Source organism: Bombina bombina, chromosome 9 (genome assembly GCF_027579735.1).
Source record: "Bombina bombina isolate aBomBom1 chromosome 9, aBomBom1.pri, whole genome shotgun sequence".
Taxonomy (NCBI): domain Eukaryota; kingdom Metazoa; phylum Chordata; class Amphibia; order Anura; family Bombinatoridae; genus Bombina; species Bombina bombina.
The window spans coordinates 58,766,849-58,784,857 of NC_069507.1; positions in this window are offsets into that span (position 1 = coordinate 58,766,849).

Here is an 18,009-nt window from a genome sequence, read left to right on the forward strand (position 1 = left end):
ATTAAAATAAAAAAGCTAACATTACTTAAAAATAAAAAAAACTAAGATTAAATTAATCTAAGATTACAAAAATAAAAAATTCTAACATTACATAACATAATTTTTTTTATCAAAAATAAAAAAATTAAACCTAATCCCTATGAAAATAAAAAGCCCCACCAAAATAAAAACACCCCCTAATCTAATGCTAACCCCCTGAAAATAGTAACTAACACCTAACGCATGCAATATCTATCTACCTGTCAACCGCCAACCCCCACCGCAATAATTAATAAACTATATTAGCCCCTAAAAACAAACCCCCACAAATCAGCCAATAGGATGAGAGCTACTGAAATTGGCTGTTTTTTAATTTTTGGGGGGTTTGTTTTTTTTAGATTAGGGATTTAATGGACCTTTGAAAAAGAGTTGAATGCCCTTTTAAGAGCAGTAAAAGAGCTGAATTTCCTTTTTAAGGGCAATGCCCATACAAATGCCCCTTTATTTTTTAGTGTTAGGCTTTTTATTTTGGGGGGGTTGGTGGGTGAGGGGTTTTACTGTTAGAGGGGAGACATAGTATTTTTTTAAGGTAAAAGAGCTGTTTAACTTAGGGCAATGCCCTACAAAAGGCCCTTTTAAGGGCTATTGATAGTGTAGCATTAGATTAGGGGTTGTTTTTATTGGGTATTTATTAGATTAAAATATAGTTTATTAGTTATTGCGGTGGGGGTTGGCAGTTGACAAGTAGATAATTATTGCGCATGCGTTAGGTGTTAGTTACTATTTTCAGGGGGTTACGGTGCTCACATACTCAGCGCAAGTCTTGCGGCGCCTGCCTATGTGTGGCAAGGTGAAAATGGAGTAAAATTTCTCCATTTTCAACGAGTAAGTCCTTGCGCTGAATATGTGATAACGATTTAGGACGCGTTGCTACGTTGGCTTAGGGGAGTAAAAATTGTGGGTGATGGGTGAAATATATGCGCCGCATTTATATGCGGCGCTGTATATATGATACCAATACCGCGTAAAAAAACGGCTTTTGCGAGCGACGAGGCATATGTAATCTTGCCCATGAATGTTTACATTCGGCCTTGTTTTAGACTGCAATCTTTTTTTTTATTTCTTTAGCATATAATCTATATAGTATCATGTTCTAATATATTGATTCTTAATATCACTAATATTATTTTAAATTTGGTCATATATATTTTTATTCACATTCATATAGTTTTATTTCTTTTCACTATATATGTACATATTTAACCACATATATATTACATAATATATTATATATTATTTTTTATCACAGCTTGTTATAGCCAAGCATAGAACTCTCAAGGCTAACACTGCTACATATATGTTTAAAAATCTACCTAGGTAGGCTCAGGAGGTGGGAGCTAGCTGCTGATGAGTGGCTGCACATGTATGCCTCTTGTCATTGGCTTACCAATGTGTTCAGCTAGCTCCCAGCAGTGCATTGGATACCAAGAGAACGATGCAAAATTGAATAGAAGTAAATTGGAAAGATGTTTAAAAATATATGGTCTATCTAAATCATGAAAGAAAAATAATTGGGTTTCATGTTCCTTTAAGTTGCAATGTAAAATTACAACAGGCAAAATACACAATGAAAGCACACTGCAAAACTGTTTACTATGCAAAATCATACATTTTACAGAGAAATAAATGTTGAGTAAAAATGTTTTTTAAAAGAGCAAAAACAGGGCATTAGTTGCAAAAAACTGTGGTTTTAACCCCTGCAAAGGGTTTAAACACATAGTTAAAGTCCGCTCTAGAGCAGCAATGCACTACTAGGAGCTAGCTAAAAATATCTGGTGAGCCAATGACAAGAGACAAAGGTGTGTAGCCACCAATCCCCAGCTAGCTCAGCTCCCACTAGTGTAGGCTATGTACATATTCTTTTCAACAAAGGATACCAAGAGAACAAAGAAAATTTGATTATAGAGGTGAAATTAAAAATCTCTCAATATGACATGCTCCATCTCGTAAGATTAATTTTGACTATCCTATCCCTTTAATGTCCCTTTGTTAGTGGTGCACGGAAAAGCTCACTACGTGCTACAGAATCTGCTGGTTTCTGTCCCCATCTTATCCTGGCTGTTTATAAACAAGAATGTGACCTAATATCACCTCTGCCCAAAAAAATCAACCACAGATTTCCGAGGCCATCAGCAAAGCATAGCTAAGAGTTCTGTCACCAGATCGTTGTAGAATTCTTTTTGGAAAGGTTTTTGTGGGCAAAACAAAGTGAGCGCTAAGAGTTGCACATCATTAGAGCACACGTACAGATCTTGATGACGATCTGAAAACACAAATACATTGTCTGAAGGGCCCTTTCCCCAATCTTTACAGAACTAAGTGCAGGTCCTGTTTTTTTAATATATATTTTTGGAGCATCATTGCAATATTAAGTTGGTCCAGACCATAATGTACAGGACAAGTGTATGAAATGAATATTAGATACACATTTTTTCCCTGGAATGACTACAATAATGAGTGTATTTGATTACACTAATGACTGTATTTGAAATTGAAAAGAGCAGAGTACATTGTCAGAAGCATATGAGAATAAAGTAATAATAATATTCAGCCAATTCTTCACAGCAAGTTCGAGCTTATATGTCTTGCTGCTCATGTCCTGCCTGTTCTCTTAGCTTCTTTGGTTGTCAAAACCAAAAGACTGCCAAGTCAAGGCATGAATTAGTTTAGGGAAATGTGATAAGCAATTATTGCCATTTTTTTCTGAGAGCTTTTTACACTAATGCAACCGCACTTTGCATAGCAAATACCTACATTTGCATTGCAAGTTTGCAAGTCGCTAGGAAAACCTGCTTAGAGCCTGCCACAGCCTTTCATGTTGCTTTGTCTTGTTTTCACTGGAGCAAAAGCGAACATTGCTTTGACAGTTAGAGAGGCGGCCTTGAAGTGGTCCTCTCGAGTTTGGAGAGGAAAATTATCACAAAGCCAGGATTTTTTTTTTTTACAGTGCATTCATGTGATAAAAACAGATTGTCATTATAGTAACTGCCCAAATACTCGTTACTTAAAAAATAATAATAAAATCACAGTGATGTGTTGCCATTTGTGTTAACCCCATAGCTGCCAGAAAGGGCTACAATGCATTGCTATGTAATCCACTATATGCATTACCAACAGGGGAAAGTCTACTGTTATCTCAGATATCCCATATCTCACAACTAAATTACAAATTGTAACATTTCATAAGGGTTTCTATATTTAGGATTGCTAATACATCTGCAATATGCAGGGGGCCCCATATAGAGAGTAATACAAAGAGCCAGGAGACATATTTTTACCTGTAGGCTGACAACATTTAGTCCTAAATTGTCTATTTTGAATCTGCTGCTCTAGGCCTAGCCTTAGTTTGCCTATGCGTAAGTAAATCCTTGCAACATTATTATAATTGGAATTTTTTTTTTTATTCTTCATCATTTGATAGGTAACAATGCATAATTATATAGCAATAGATTGGATTATATGCTGCATGTGCACAGCAGGAATATCTCAGGCAGAAGTCTCTCCAGCCAGTTTCATTCATGTCTAGATTTTTCTGTTCAAAAGATTTACTAAAGATGGAGGGCTGGATTAGCTTTCTTAGGTTAGGTGTTTAGGATAATATAGAAGATGACATTAAAAGGCCACAGAAGCTGGTGAATTTAGCAGGGTGAGGAATGACTGCGTTGGATCTCCTTGGAAGATTTTGGGAGGGGAAAAAAAAAAAAGGATTATCAATTCACATGCGAATTTATCCCTTATTAAACTTTTACTAGAGGGGTCAGCTGCCAAAAAAATTAAAGCTACAACCACATGCTTCACATGACAACACAACTTTCCTCATTAGCTGATGCAGGAGTAGTTGGGTGAATGTTCATAAATTAAAATATTTTAGTTTCATTAAAAGCAGGTATGTGTCTAAAGACCCAATAGTCCTCCAGAACTGAAATAACAGAAAAACAACCAGTAACACGTCTGAAGCTATCTTATGCCTATGCTACATTATTATGAAGTAGTGCTCTACAGTAGCTAGGCCCCTGAATTCAGCATCAGAACAACCTTAAAGGGAAAATGAATGCAAAATTATCTAGATCTCTACAGCCACAACTGTTTGCAAAGCAAAGCACCTCTGTTTAGCCCTTTACACACACCTAGTGCTAATCGGTCTAGGACTGATGCATAGGCGCCAAATAGAAGCTTTCAAGTCTCAAAGATCAGCACACTCTGATTATTTTAGAGTTAATAAGGGATAAGCAGTATATTTGGGCAGTTACTATAATCTGGTTTTATCACATGAATGCATATACAGTATTTTATATTTTATTTAGGCCCCCCCCCCCAGCCCAAAATGTTTCTATATAGTAGCGCCCCTTCCCTCCCTCTCCCGTTATTTTTTTTATTTTAGGGCCATCCCATTTCCGCTGTAACTTGTAACCTCTGTGATTACCTTGTATCTAAGCCTCTTCTGACAGCCCCCTGATCACATGGCTATTTATTTATTATCTATTATCAATTACTGCAGTGTCATCCACAATTCATGGGCCTGAGCACAATGTTATATATATGGCCCACATGAACTAGAAATCTCCAGTTGTGAAAAGCTAATAAAAAGCATGTGATAAGAGGCTGTCTGTAGTGGCTTATAAACATGCAGAAATTTAGAGGTTTAAAGGTTATAAAGTATATTAATATAACAATGTTGTTTGTGCAAAGCTGGGGAATGGGTAGTAAAGGCGTTACCTATCTTTTTAAACAATAACAATTTTGGTGTTGACTGTCCCTTTAACCCTAGTAATATATACTAATATAGAGGAAACTATTGTGTCATACTACTGTTTGGAATTATTTTAGCTAATGCATTTAAGGGTAAAAGTAACACCATGCAAAGGAACAAACAGCTCAATCATCAAAAAGCTTCAGAGCCCTGACACACAGACACCTGACAATGCTCACATCACGGCCTTCTCCGAGCGTGCAGCCTTTTGCTCTGAAGTAAATGTGAGTGAAGCTCCCAGGCCTCTTTCCTTCAAGGTTTTTGAAGATTCATTTTATAAGGGGAGAAGATGAACAACTGAGAAGGGGAATTAAAAAAGTGACATTTGAAAGTTTTTAAACTTTGTAGGTTGACAAGTCTGTTGTTATATTTTACAAGTCAAATCCTTGACTGCCGACAACAATATTTTGAGTGACAAAGTACTGTGGAGTCGGTTATTATCCATATCCAGGGAAACTTCCAAGGATTATCAAGACAGGCAATTCCATTCTAAACCAGAATAGATAAAACTATCAATGGCTAAAGGTGCCAGTCTCATAAATAGATAAATATGTTGACAAATAACCGTAATTAAAGGGACACTGTACCCAAAAAATTTCTTTTGTGATTCAGATTGAGCATGAAATTTTAAGCAACTTTCTAATTTACTCCTATTATCAAATTTTCTTCATTCTCTTGGTATCTTTATTTGAAATGCAAGAATGTAAGTTTAGATGCCAGCCCATTTTTGGTGAACAACCTGGGTTGTCCTTGCTGATTGGTGGATAAATTCATCCACCAATAAAAAAGTGCTGTCCAGAGTACTGAAACAAAAAAAAGCTTAGATGCCTTCTTTTTCAAATAATGATAGCAAGAGAACGAAGAAAAATTGATAATAGGAGTAAATTATAAAGTTGCTTACAATTGCATGCTCTTTCTGAATTACAAAAGAAAAAACAGAATTTATGCTTACCTGATACATTTATTTCTCTTGTGGTGTATCCAGTCCACGGATTCATCCTTTACTTGTGGGATATTCTCCTTCCCAACAGGAAGTGGCAAAGAGAGCACACAGCAGAGCTGTCCATATAGCTCCCACTCTAGCTCCACCCCCCAGTCATTTGACCGAAGGTTAGGAAGAAAAAGGAGAAACCATAGGGTGCCGTGGTGACTGTAGTTTAAAATTAAAAACCACCTGTCTTAAAATGACAGGGCGGGCCGTGGACTGGATACACCACAAGAGAAATAAATTTATCAGGTAAGCAAAAATTCTGTTTTCTCTTGTAAGGTGTATCCAGTCCACGGATTCATCCTTTACTTGTGGGATACCAATACCAAAGCTTTAGGACACGGATGAAGGGAGGGAACAAGACAGGTACCTTAAACGGAAGGCACCACGGCTTGTAAAACCTTTCTCCCAAAAATAGCCTCCAAAGAAGCAAAAGTATCGAATTTGTAAAAAGTATGCAGCGAAGACCAAGTCGCTGCCTTACAAATCTGTTCAACAGAAGCCTCATTTTTAAAAGTCCATGTGGAAGCCACTGCTCTGGTAGAATGAGCAGTAATTGTTTCAGGAGGCTGCTGGCCAGCAGTCTCATAGGCCAAACGGATGATGCTTTTCAGCCAAAAGGAAAGAGAGGTAGCGGTCGCCTTCTGACCTCTCCTCTTACCAGAATAGATAACAAACAAAGAAGTTGTTTGTCTGAAATCCTTAGTTGCTTGTAAATAGAACTTTAAAGCACGAACCACATCAAGATTGTGTAACAGACGTTCCTTCTTCGACGAAGGACTAGGACACAGAGAAGGAACAACAATTTCCTGGTTAATATTCTTATTAGATACAACCTTAGGAAGAAAACCAGGTTTGGTACGCAAAACTACCTTATCTGCATGGAACACCAGGTAAGGTGAATCACACTGTAAAGCAGATAACTCTGAAACTCTTCGAGCAGAAGAGATAGCTACCAAACACAAAACTTTCCAAGATAAAAGCTTAATATCTATGGAATGTAAAGGTTCAAACGGAACCCCTTGCAGAACTGAAAGAACTAAATTCAGACTCCATGGCGGAGCCACAGGTCTATAAACAGGCTTGATTCTGACTAAAGCCTGACTAAACGCTTGAACGTCTGGTACCTCTGCCAGACGTTTGTGTACAAGAATAGACAAAGCAGATATCTGTCCATTTAAGGAACTAGCTGATAATCCTTTCTCCAATCCTTCTTGGATAAAGGACAATATCCTGGGAATCCTAATCTTACTCCATGAGTAACCCTTGGATTCGCACCAAAAAAGATATTTTCGTCAAATCTTATGGTAGATTTTCTTGGTGACAGGCTTTCTAGCCTGAATCAGGGTATCAATAACCGACTCAGAGAAACCACGCTTTGATAGAATTAGGCGTTCAATCTCCAAGCAGTCAGACGCAGAGAAATTAGATTTGGATGTTTGAAAGGACCTTGTATTAGAAGGTCCTGCCTCATTGGTAGTGTCCATGGTGGAACAGATGACATGTCCACTAGGTCTGCATACCAGGTCCTGCGTGGCCACGCAGGCGCTATTAGAATCACCGAAGCCCTCTCCTGCTTGATTCTGGCAACCAGACGAGGGAGGAGAGGAAACGGTGGAAAAACATAGGCCAGATTGAAGGACCAAGGCGCTGCTAGAGCATCTATCAGCACCTGCCTGGGGATCCCGGGATCTGGACCTGTAAAGAGGAAGCTTGGTGTTCTGACGGGACGCCATCAGATCCAATTCTGGAGTGCCCCATAGCTGAGTCAGCTGGGCAAATACCTCCGGGTGGAGTTGACACTCCCGGGTGAAAAGTCTGACGACTTAGAAAATACGCCTCCCAGTTGTCTACTCCTGGGATGTGAATTGCTGAGAGATGGCAGGAGTGATCCTCCGCCCACCTGATTATTTTGGTTACTTCCGTCATTGCTAGGGAACTCCTTGTTCCCCCTTGATGATTGACGTAAGCAACAGTCATGATGTTGTCCGACTGAAATCTGATGAATTTGGCCGCAGCAAGCTGAGGCCATGCCTGGAGAGCGTTGAATATTGCCCTCAGTTCCAGAATATTTATCGGGAGAAGAGCTTCTTTCCGAGACCATAAACCCTGAGCTTTCAGGGAGTCCGAGACTGCGCCCCAGCCCAACAGACTGGCGTCGGTCGTTACGATGATCCACTCTGGTCTGCGGAAACCCATTCCCTGAGACAGGTGATTCTGAGATCACCACCAGAGAAGAGAATCTCTGGTCCCCTGGTCCAGCTGTATTTGAGGAGACAAATCTGCATAATCCCCATTCCACTGTTTGAGCATGCATAGTTGCAGTGGTCTGAGGTGTATCCATGCAAAAGGGACTATGTCCATTGCCGCTACCATTAGCCCGATTGTCTCCATGCACTGAGCTACAGATGGCCGAGGAATGGAATTAAACATGGGCTCGTCCGGGATCTGAACCCGGGACCTCTCGCACCCAAAGTGAGAATCATACCCCTAGACCAACTAGCCACCCTGAAAGAAACCCAAAGGAACCTTCAAAGTGTCTCAAAAAACGAAATTTTTCAATAAAAACCGTTTGCCATTAAATAGTGTCAACCAGCATAAACTAGCCCTGTTATGTAAGCTTGCAATTCCATACTTAGTCTCTGAATACAGCTTACCCTTCCCTCATGGGGATATTATCAGTCTCTTCTAGCATTATCACAGTCTTGTCTAGATATAAATGACTGAACATACCTTACTGCAGCCTAACCTGCAAACTGTTCCCCCCAACTGAAGTTTTCTTGCCCTCCTCAGTCCTATGTGGGAACAGCAGTGGATTTTAGTTACAACATGCTAAGATCATCTTCCTCCCTGCAGAACTCTTCATTCCTTTCTGCTAGAGAGTAAATAGTACACACCGGTACCATTTAAAATAACAAACTTTTGCTTGTAGAAAATAAAAACTACATTTCTAACACCACATTCACTTTACCCTTCCGATTGCTTAGAGCCGGCAAAGAGAATGACAGGGGGTGGAGCTAGAGGGGGAGCTATATAGACAGCTCTGCTGTGTGCTCTCTTTGCCACTTCCTGTTGGGAAGGAGAATATCCCACAAGTAAAGGATGAATCCGTGGACTGGATACATCTTACAAGAGAAAATTTGGGTACAGTGTCCCTTTAACAGTAAACAGGGATGTTACCATACAGATGTTGCCAAATCAGGTTGTGGATAACTATAAATTGCTAATAAACTCTAATAGCTTGAGAAATTATTGCTTTTTGAGGGTTTGAACATCCACAGTAAATTGTGAAATACAGTATTGTTTTTGTAGTAAATACAGCAGATTTGCATAATCAGCAAATACATGATAACAATACAATAGCACTTAGTTTGAGCTTCCAATGAGAAATAGATTTTATTCTGACAAATTTCAGTTATGTTTATTTCCATGTGTATCATGTGACAGCCACCAGCCAATCACAAATGCACATGCTCAATAGGAGCTGGTGACTCAAAAGGTGTAACTATAAAAATACTGTGCACATTTTGTTAATGGAAGTAAATTGAAAAGTTGTTAAAAATTGTCTGCTCTATCTGAATCATGAAGTTTAACTTTGACTTGAGTGTCCCTTTAAATGCTCCGATAATAAAAGAGTAAAGTGTTATACAGGGAGTGCAGAATTATTAGGCAAATTAGTATTTTGACCACATCATCCTCTTTATGCATGTTGTCTTACTCCAAGCTGTATAGGCTTGAAAGCCTACTACCAATTAAGCATATTAGGTGATGTGCATCTCTGTAATGAGAAGGGGTGTGGTCTAATGACATCAACACCCTATATCAGGTGTGCATAATTATTAGGCAACTTCCTTTCCTTTGGCAAAATGGGTCAAAAGAAGGACTTGACAGGCTCAGAAAAGTCAAAAATAGTGAGATATCTTGCAGAGGGATGCAGCACTCTTAAAATTGCAAAGCTTCTGAAGCGTGATCATCGAACAATCAAGCGTTTCATTCAAAATAGTCAACAGGGTCGCAAGAAGCGTGTGGAAAAACCAAGGCGCAAAATAACTGCCCATGAACTGAGAAAAGTCAAGCGTGCAGCTGCCAAGATGCCACTTGCCACCAGTTTGGCCATATTTCAGAGCTGCAACATCACTGGAGTGCCCAAAAGCACAAGGTGTGCAATACTCAGAGACATGGCCAAGGTAAGAAAGGCTGAAAGACGACCACCACTGAACAAGACACACAAGCTGAAAAGTCAAGACTGGGCCAAGAAATATCTCAAGACTGATTTTTCTAAGGTTTTATGGACTGATGAAATGAGAGTGAGTCTTGATAGGCCAGATGGATGGGCCCGTGGCTGGATTGGTAAAGGGCAGAGAGCTCCAGTCCGACTCAGACGCCAGCAAGGTGGAGGTGGAGTACTGGTTTGGGCTGGTATCATCAAAGATGAGCTTGTGGGGCCTTTTCGGGTTGAGGATGGAGTCAAGCTCAACTCCCAGTCCTACTGCCAGTTTCTGGAAGACACCTTCTTCAAGCAGTGGTACAGGAAGAAGTCTGCATCCTTCAAGAAAAACATGATTTTCATGCAGGACAATGCTCCATCACACGCGTCCAAGTACTCCACAGCGTGGCTGGCAAGAAAGGGTATAAAAGAAGAAAATCTAATAACATGGCCTCCTTGTTCACCTGATCTGAACCCCATTGAGAACCTGTGGTCCATCATCAAATGTGAGATTTACAAGGAGGGAAAACAGTACACCTCTCTGAACAGTGTCTGGGAGGCTGTGGTTGCTGCTGCACGCAATGTTGATGGTGAACAGATCAAAACACTGACAGAATCCATGGATGGCAGGCTTTTGAGTGTCCTTGCAAAGAAAGGTGGCTATATTGGTCACTGATTTGTTTTTGTTTTGTTTTTGAATGTCAGAAATGTATATTTGTGAATGTTGAGATGTTATATTGGTTTCACTGGTAAAAATAAATAATTGAAATGGGTATATATTTGTTTTTTGTTAAGTTGCCTAATAATTATGCACAGTAATAGTCACCTGCACACACAGATATCCCCCTAAAATAGCTCAAACTAAAAACAAACTAAAAACTACTTCCAAAAATATTCAGCTTTGATATTAATGAGTTTTTTTGGGTTCATTGAGAACATGGTTGTTGTTCAATAATAAAATTAATCCTCAAAAATACAACTTGCCTAATAATTCTGCACTCCCTGTATATGTATCAATAGTTAATTTTAACAAACAGACGTTTATATGGTGTAGGTATCAATTTGCTGAATGCAAAATTATATTTTGATAAACAAACAAATTTAAGGTATTTCACATTTTAGAGTTTATGTTGAGCAAAGTTTTATAAAAGTGATATAAAGTTTGTTATGGCCGCATAAGATTCTTCTAAACAATGAAAAACAATGGACATTTATACATAGCAAAAAATAGTGGCAAGTTAAAGTGTTTCTTAGCTGTATTTATTCGGTTGTATGTGCTAGAAACAGTTACATCAGGGATGGCCAACTTGCATCCTATGGGCCAAGTCTTCTGCACCAGGAGAAATCAGAACTAAGAGCGCGTGCCATAGGTTTTGTGGCTCTGGGAAAAAGCTGAACTAAAAATGTGTGGTTTGGAGACTTCTGGTGTATGGGCAAGCAAAGTGGCAACAACTCAAAAGGAGGGGAGAACAGCAGGTAGAGGGTGCCTTGGAACCTTATGTAATTGGAAATATAATTATTTGTGTGTTTAATATATATCAATTTATATGCACACCTAAAGCTTATAAAATATTGATCTGCAGTCCTCATGTATTAGGAAGTTGGCTATCACAGGGTTATATTATGGAGTAGATTTATCATTGATAAGACAGACAAGGTTCAAAATGTAGTAAACTTGTCCGGCCAAGATCACAAATTGTGGGGTGCATTTGTTCCCCATATTTAGCATTGCAAACAATTGTGCAAGAGTGAGATTTTCAACCGCTGCTTCTTAATATCATCAATTGTATGCTCAAAAGAGCAAACCTTGCAAATGATACAGGCATTTGCTTTTTCATAAAAAGTATTTTATTAGCCATTCATCATTAAATTAATTGGGACCCCACAATGTGCCACATGAGTTTTGCAATGGTGTGAAATAATTTTTCTTTTTTTAGAAATACTACAAAATTTTGTACATAAATACTTAAATAATAATAATAATTTGAAATAAAAAGGTTAACAAAAATATAAATAAATTAATATTAAAAACACCTTGCTATTTTCAGAGTTTAAAAAATACATGACCATTCTTGTCTTGAAAAGCTCACTAACCGAAATACTCAACTTCAGCACTGTTCTCCCCCTATAACCTTACAGATTAAAATTTTTAACACTGCTTTAGGCCTTTGGCAAAGAAGCAGTAACACACAGACTCCGATATGAAGAAACAGTGCTTTAACTGCCCTGTATATAGTAAAATACTGTACTGTTTTCAGGGCTCTAAAAGCATGAATCAATACAAATAAATAATAAGAGATCCATGAATCTCAACAACAGCTGATAAAAATAAATGCTCACATGTCAAAGCGAGGTGCTCTGGGTTTATCAGACACACTTCCAGAGGCCTGAGGTTTTAGAAGCAGTGTTTACTGGTTCAGTGGGATAAATAATTGATAGCGAGGTAAGCACACATCAGTCGCGGAGACAGAACAGGGGATATTTAGCCTGGGGTTACATTTTCAAAGGCTCCACTCTATACATTCATCCTGGCAGGTATGATGTAGCTTTTATTTATCGTAGGCCTGACCTCAATTCAACATGCGCAATCCCAAAAGCTCAGCAGGAACTGCAACTGAACACTTTCATTCGCCCTACAATACCTAGAGAGATATTTCAGGTGCCTGAGTCGCGCTAGCTAAGGAATTCTGAAATGACCTACCAATTTCAAGGGTGGATACTTTCTTGAACACTATGTTACTAAAAAAAATGACCTTTGAATTGTTAGTACATTTTCTTTATACAATACTGGTAGTGTATAAAGCACATCATAATAAAAAGACAAAATACATTAAGTATGGTACACAAAAGCTAAACTTTTCAAATAAAAAGCAGACTTGATACTACTACTAAGCTTAGTGTTATCGACAGAAAATGTTGCCAGCCGGGTGGTATTATGAAGTAACCGTGCGGTGGCAGTGTAATACATGCATTACAATTTTGGTTATTATTAAATGTTATCTAAGCTATCCAAAGAACAAAACGATTGCATAATTTAACATACATTGATTTAATGATAATTTGTGCAAAAAATATTTAAAAAAGAATTGATAATGAGCAAATTTAGCTATGGTGTCCCCATTAAATAGATCCTGGGGAGAACACTGATGCTTGCATTGAAATGCATATGTTATCACTATAAATGTGGAAATAATAATTACATACACATCAAGTTTCTGTGTGATATCGAAGACAGTGTGCATGATAGACCTGAGCAGCGGAAGAAAAGACGTGGGACGGTGGGAGCATTCTCTGTTTAGTTTCAATGGGGTGATTAGTACACTACCGACTGGCGGTACCACCAGCTGACAGTATTTCTTACAACTGTATTACATTCAATATTAAAGAAATAAGTTTAAAGTTTAGTCTTCACCAAGTAGCATGCACAGCCATATTGTAACCTATATGTCCCTTATTTTTTTCTGCTAAGGCCAATACTAGACTAGACTGAGCAGACAAATATGGTGTGTAACACGGTTATATTAATATAATTTTTATCTCTGTGAATACCTTGCATCTAAGCCTCTACAGTCTGCCCCATTATTTCAGTTATTTTGACAGACTTGAATTTTAGCCAATCAGTGCTGACTTTTAAATAACTCCACAGGAGTGGGTACAACGCTATCTAGCTGTTGAAAACTGTCAGAATGTTCTGCGATAGAGAGAACAAAGCAAATTTGATGATAAAAGTAAATTGGAAAGTTGTTTAAAATTGCTTGCCCTATTTGAATTATGAAAGTTTAATTTTGACTTGACTGTCCCTTTAAAGCAGTGTTTCCCAAACCCAGTCCTCAGGACCCTTTCTGAGGCCAGATATTCATTAGATCTTAACTAGAGCACAGGTGAAATAATCAGCTGCTCAGTAACCATGGTTACTAACCTGCTCTCACCCATCAGCTGATTATTTCACCTGTGCTCTAGTTAAGATATAATGAATATCTGGCCTGACTAAGGGTCTTGAGGACTGGGTTTGGGAAACACTGCTTTAAAGTGTGTGATGTTCCTTTACCATCCATATCTATACTTTCAGAGCAATGGTTAGTGGCTTTTGTGATTTGTCAAGCACTGTCATAATTTGGGAACTTTAAAAAAAACTTTTTACTGTAAAACAAAACAAGAAAATAAAAAACAAACTTTTATATGCACTATACCAAATCACAATTTGACAAGATAAACACTATTTAAACGGATTATTAAGGCAATATGGAACAAAATGGATGCCTGCATTATTGCCAAGAAGCCGTATGAAAGCAACTCTCTGTCAGCTTAACAGATAAAAAAACATTTTAATGACAAAGTTACACATAAACCACTTAAAGTCTGTAACACCCTTGAATTAGGCTTTCGCAGGTGGCAGCACTGCAACAGCACACGATGACACACACAGAAAATAATTAGCTTCCAATTCTGCTCATAACTAGAATTAAACTTCTACTTGGCATATCTATAAAGATTTTCATCAAGTTATTTAAAGCTTAGTTATTATTTTTCCTAACTAATCTCAGCTAATTGAGAACCATGTTCTTCATTTATGGGTCCCAAGAGAGAGGGTGTGAGGAATAGTGCTGAACCAGATGTGGAAGCAGAGAAAAGAAAAAATATAATAAAACAGACCATGGAATATTCCACAAAGTATGGATGCAAAGGAAATATTTGCCTTGATATATATATATATATATATATATATATATATATATATATATATATATATATATATATATATATATACACACATATATATGTATATATATACACATATATACACACACACACACACTCAGATAACCTTGTATCTATTTTATCCATTTGTGCCCTCTGTTTGTATACATTGCCAGAACTATATAACATACTACTGCATAGGAGATCACAGGAAGTGTCTTATTTATATACCCTGGCTATTATGGGGTCGATTTATCAAGCTGCGATGGACAGGGGCGTACATATGCACCCCTGTCCGCCACAGCTCGCCTCTGACAGGCTGAATACCGCTGCCAGAATTCAGCATTGCACAACAACGCAATTTTGCCGCCCCCTGCCGCGCACTCCCAATCACATGCAGGCAGGAGCTGTCAATCTCCCCGGTCAGACGAGATCAGGGAGATTGCAATTTGCCACTTAAGAGGTGGTGAGAGGTTAAGGAAGCAGCGGTTTGATGACCACTGCTTGTTAAATACGGACTGCAGGTTCTCTTGTGAGAACCCGTAGTTGTAGGAGGTTGAAGGCTGGCGAAAGCCTTTGATAAATCGACCCCTATATCACTAAACAAATGCTAGAAAGAGTTATGTATTTAAAGCAAAGATATATATTTTATTTAAAAAAATAAAAAAGTATGCTTACCAGATAAATTCCTTTCTTTCCTGGCAGTGAGAGTCCATGACTTCATTCTTTACAGTAGGGAAATACCTGGCCACCAGGAGGAGGCAAAGACACCCCAGCCAAAGGCTTAAATATTCCTCCCACTTCCCCTAACCTCCTAGTCATTCGGTTGAGGGAACAAGGAAAAGTAGGAGAAACATCAGGGTATAAAGGTGCCAGAAGAAAAAAATAAAATGGGGAGCCGCCCAAATTAAAATATTATATGGGCGGGGTCGTGGACTCTCCCTGCCAGGAAAGAAAAGAATTTATCTGGTAAGCATAAATTTTGTTTTCTTTCCCTAAGGCAGGGAGAGTCCACGACTTAATTCCTTACTGTTGGGAAAACAATACCTAAGCTCCAGAGGACACTGAAGGAATAACGGGAGGGAACAAGAAAGAGGCGGGCTAATCTGAGAGCACCACAGCCTGCAAAACCTTTCTCACAAAAGCTGCTTCAGCCGAAGCAAACACATTAAACTTGTAAAATTTAGAAAAAGTATGGAAGGAGGACCAGGTAGCCGCCTTACAAATCTGATCCATAGAGGCTTCATCCTTAAACAACCAGGCAGAAGCTACTGCCCTAGTGGAATGAGCCGTAATCCTCTCAGGAGGCTGTTATCTTGCTGTCGCATAAGATAGGTGGATGACAATCCTCAACCAAAAAGACAGGGAAGATATAGTGGCTTTCTGACCCTTATGCTTACCCTCATAGATGACAAACAAAGATGAAGATTGTCTGAACTCCTTAGTAGCCTGAAGGTAAAACTTCAAGGCACGAACCACATCTAGAGTGTGAAGCAAACGCTCCTTCATTGAGGAAGGATTGGGGCACAAGGAAGGAACAACAATCTCTTGATTAATGTTACGATCTGACACCACCTTAGGAAGGAAACCTAACTTGGTACGGAAAACCGCCTTATCGGCATGAAAAACAAGGTAAGTGGGGGTCACATTGCAAAGCAGAAATCTCATTGACTCTGCAAGCTGAGGCAATAGCCAATAGAAATAGAACCTTCCTAGATAACAGTTTAATGTCAACATTATGCATTGGCTCAAACAGAGCCTGCTGCAACACACAAAGAACAAGATTGAGGCTCCAAGGCGGAGCCACCCTTCGAAACACAGGTCTGATCCTAGTCAGGGCCTTAACAAAGGACTGCACATCTGGAAGCTCAGTTAATCTCTTGTGCAACAACACCGACAGGGCCAACCCCCTTCAGGGACTACCCTTCTCCAGTAGCTGGACAAAAGATAAAAAAGACTTAGCGTTCAATCTCCACACAGTGAGCCTCAGAGAATCTAGATTTTGATGTAGAAATGGACCCTGTAGCAGCAGGTCCCTGCGACAAGGTAACCTCCATGGAGGAGATGAGGACATCCCCACCAGATCCGTGAACCAAGTCCTTCACAGCCAGGATGGAGCAATTAGAATCACTGATGCTTGCTCCTGCTTAATGCGGGCCACCACCTAAGGAAGAAGAGGTAATGGAGGAAACAGAAATATGAGTCTGAACCTCCAAGGAATCGCTAGAGCATCTATTAGTTCTGCTTGAGGATCCCTCGATCTCGACCTGTACCTGGGTAGTTTGGCATTTAGATGGGAGGCCATGAAGTCTATCTCCGGCGTTCACCATCTGCTGCATATCTCTGCAAATACCTTGGGGTGGAGAGACCATTCCCCCGGGTGAAAGGATTGCCTAATGAGGAAGTATGCTTCCCAGTTGTCCACAACTGGAATGTAGAACGCTGACAGCATACAATTGTGGGCCTCCGCCCATTCTAGAATTTGAGATACTTCTCTCATCACTAAGGAACTTCTCGTTCCTCCTTGATGGTTGAAGTAGGCTACCAAAATTATATTGTCTGATTGGAATCTGATAAACTGGGACGAACCCAGAAGGGGCCAAGCCTTCAGACCATTGAAGATTGCCCGGAGTTCCAAGATATTGATCGGAAGAGAGGACTCCTCCTGAGTCCACAGCCCTTGTGCTCTCCTGGCATCCCAAACGGCTCCCCAGCCGGATAGACTTGCGTCCGTAGTCACAATCTCCCAGGACAGTCTCAAGAAGCACATGCCTTGGCACAGGTGATCTTGACAGAGCCACCAAGAGGGTGAATCTCTCAAAAGGCTGTCCATTACTATCTGTTGGGTCAGATCGGAATGGTCGCCATTCCATTGCCTTAGCATGCATAGCTGTAAGGGTCCGAGATGGAATCTAGCAAAGGGAATGATGTCCATACAAGACACCATGAGTCCAATCACCTTCATACACTGGGCCACCGAAGGTCTCAAGGAGGCCTGGAGGGCAAGACATGCTAATGTTAGCTTGCAACGTCTCTGATCTGTTAGAAAGATCTTCATGGATACAGAGTCTATTACCGTACCCAGGAAATTCACCCTGATATTTGGAGTAAGAGAACTCTTTTCCAAGTTCATGTTCCATCCATGTGATCGAATAAGACTGAGAAGGAATTCTGAGTACCCTCTTGCTAGACAAAAAGATGGTGCTTGTACCGAAATATCGCCAGGTAAGGTGCTACTGCAATACTTCTTGTTCTGACAACTGCTAGAAGATCCCCAGAACCTTTGAAAATATCCTAAGGAGCAGTAGCTAAACCAAACGGAAGTGC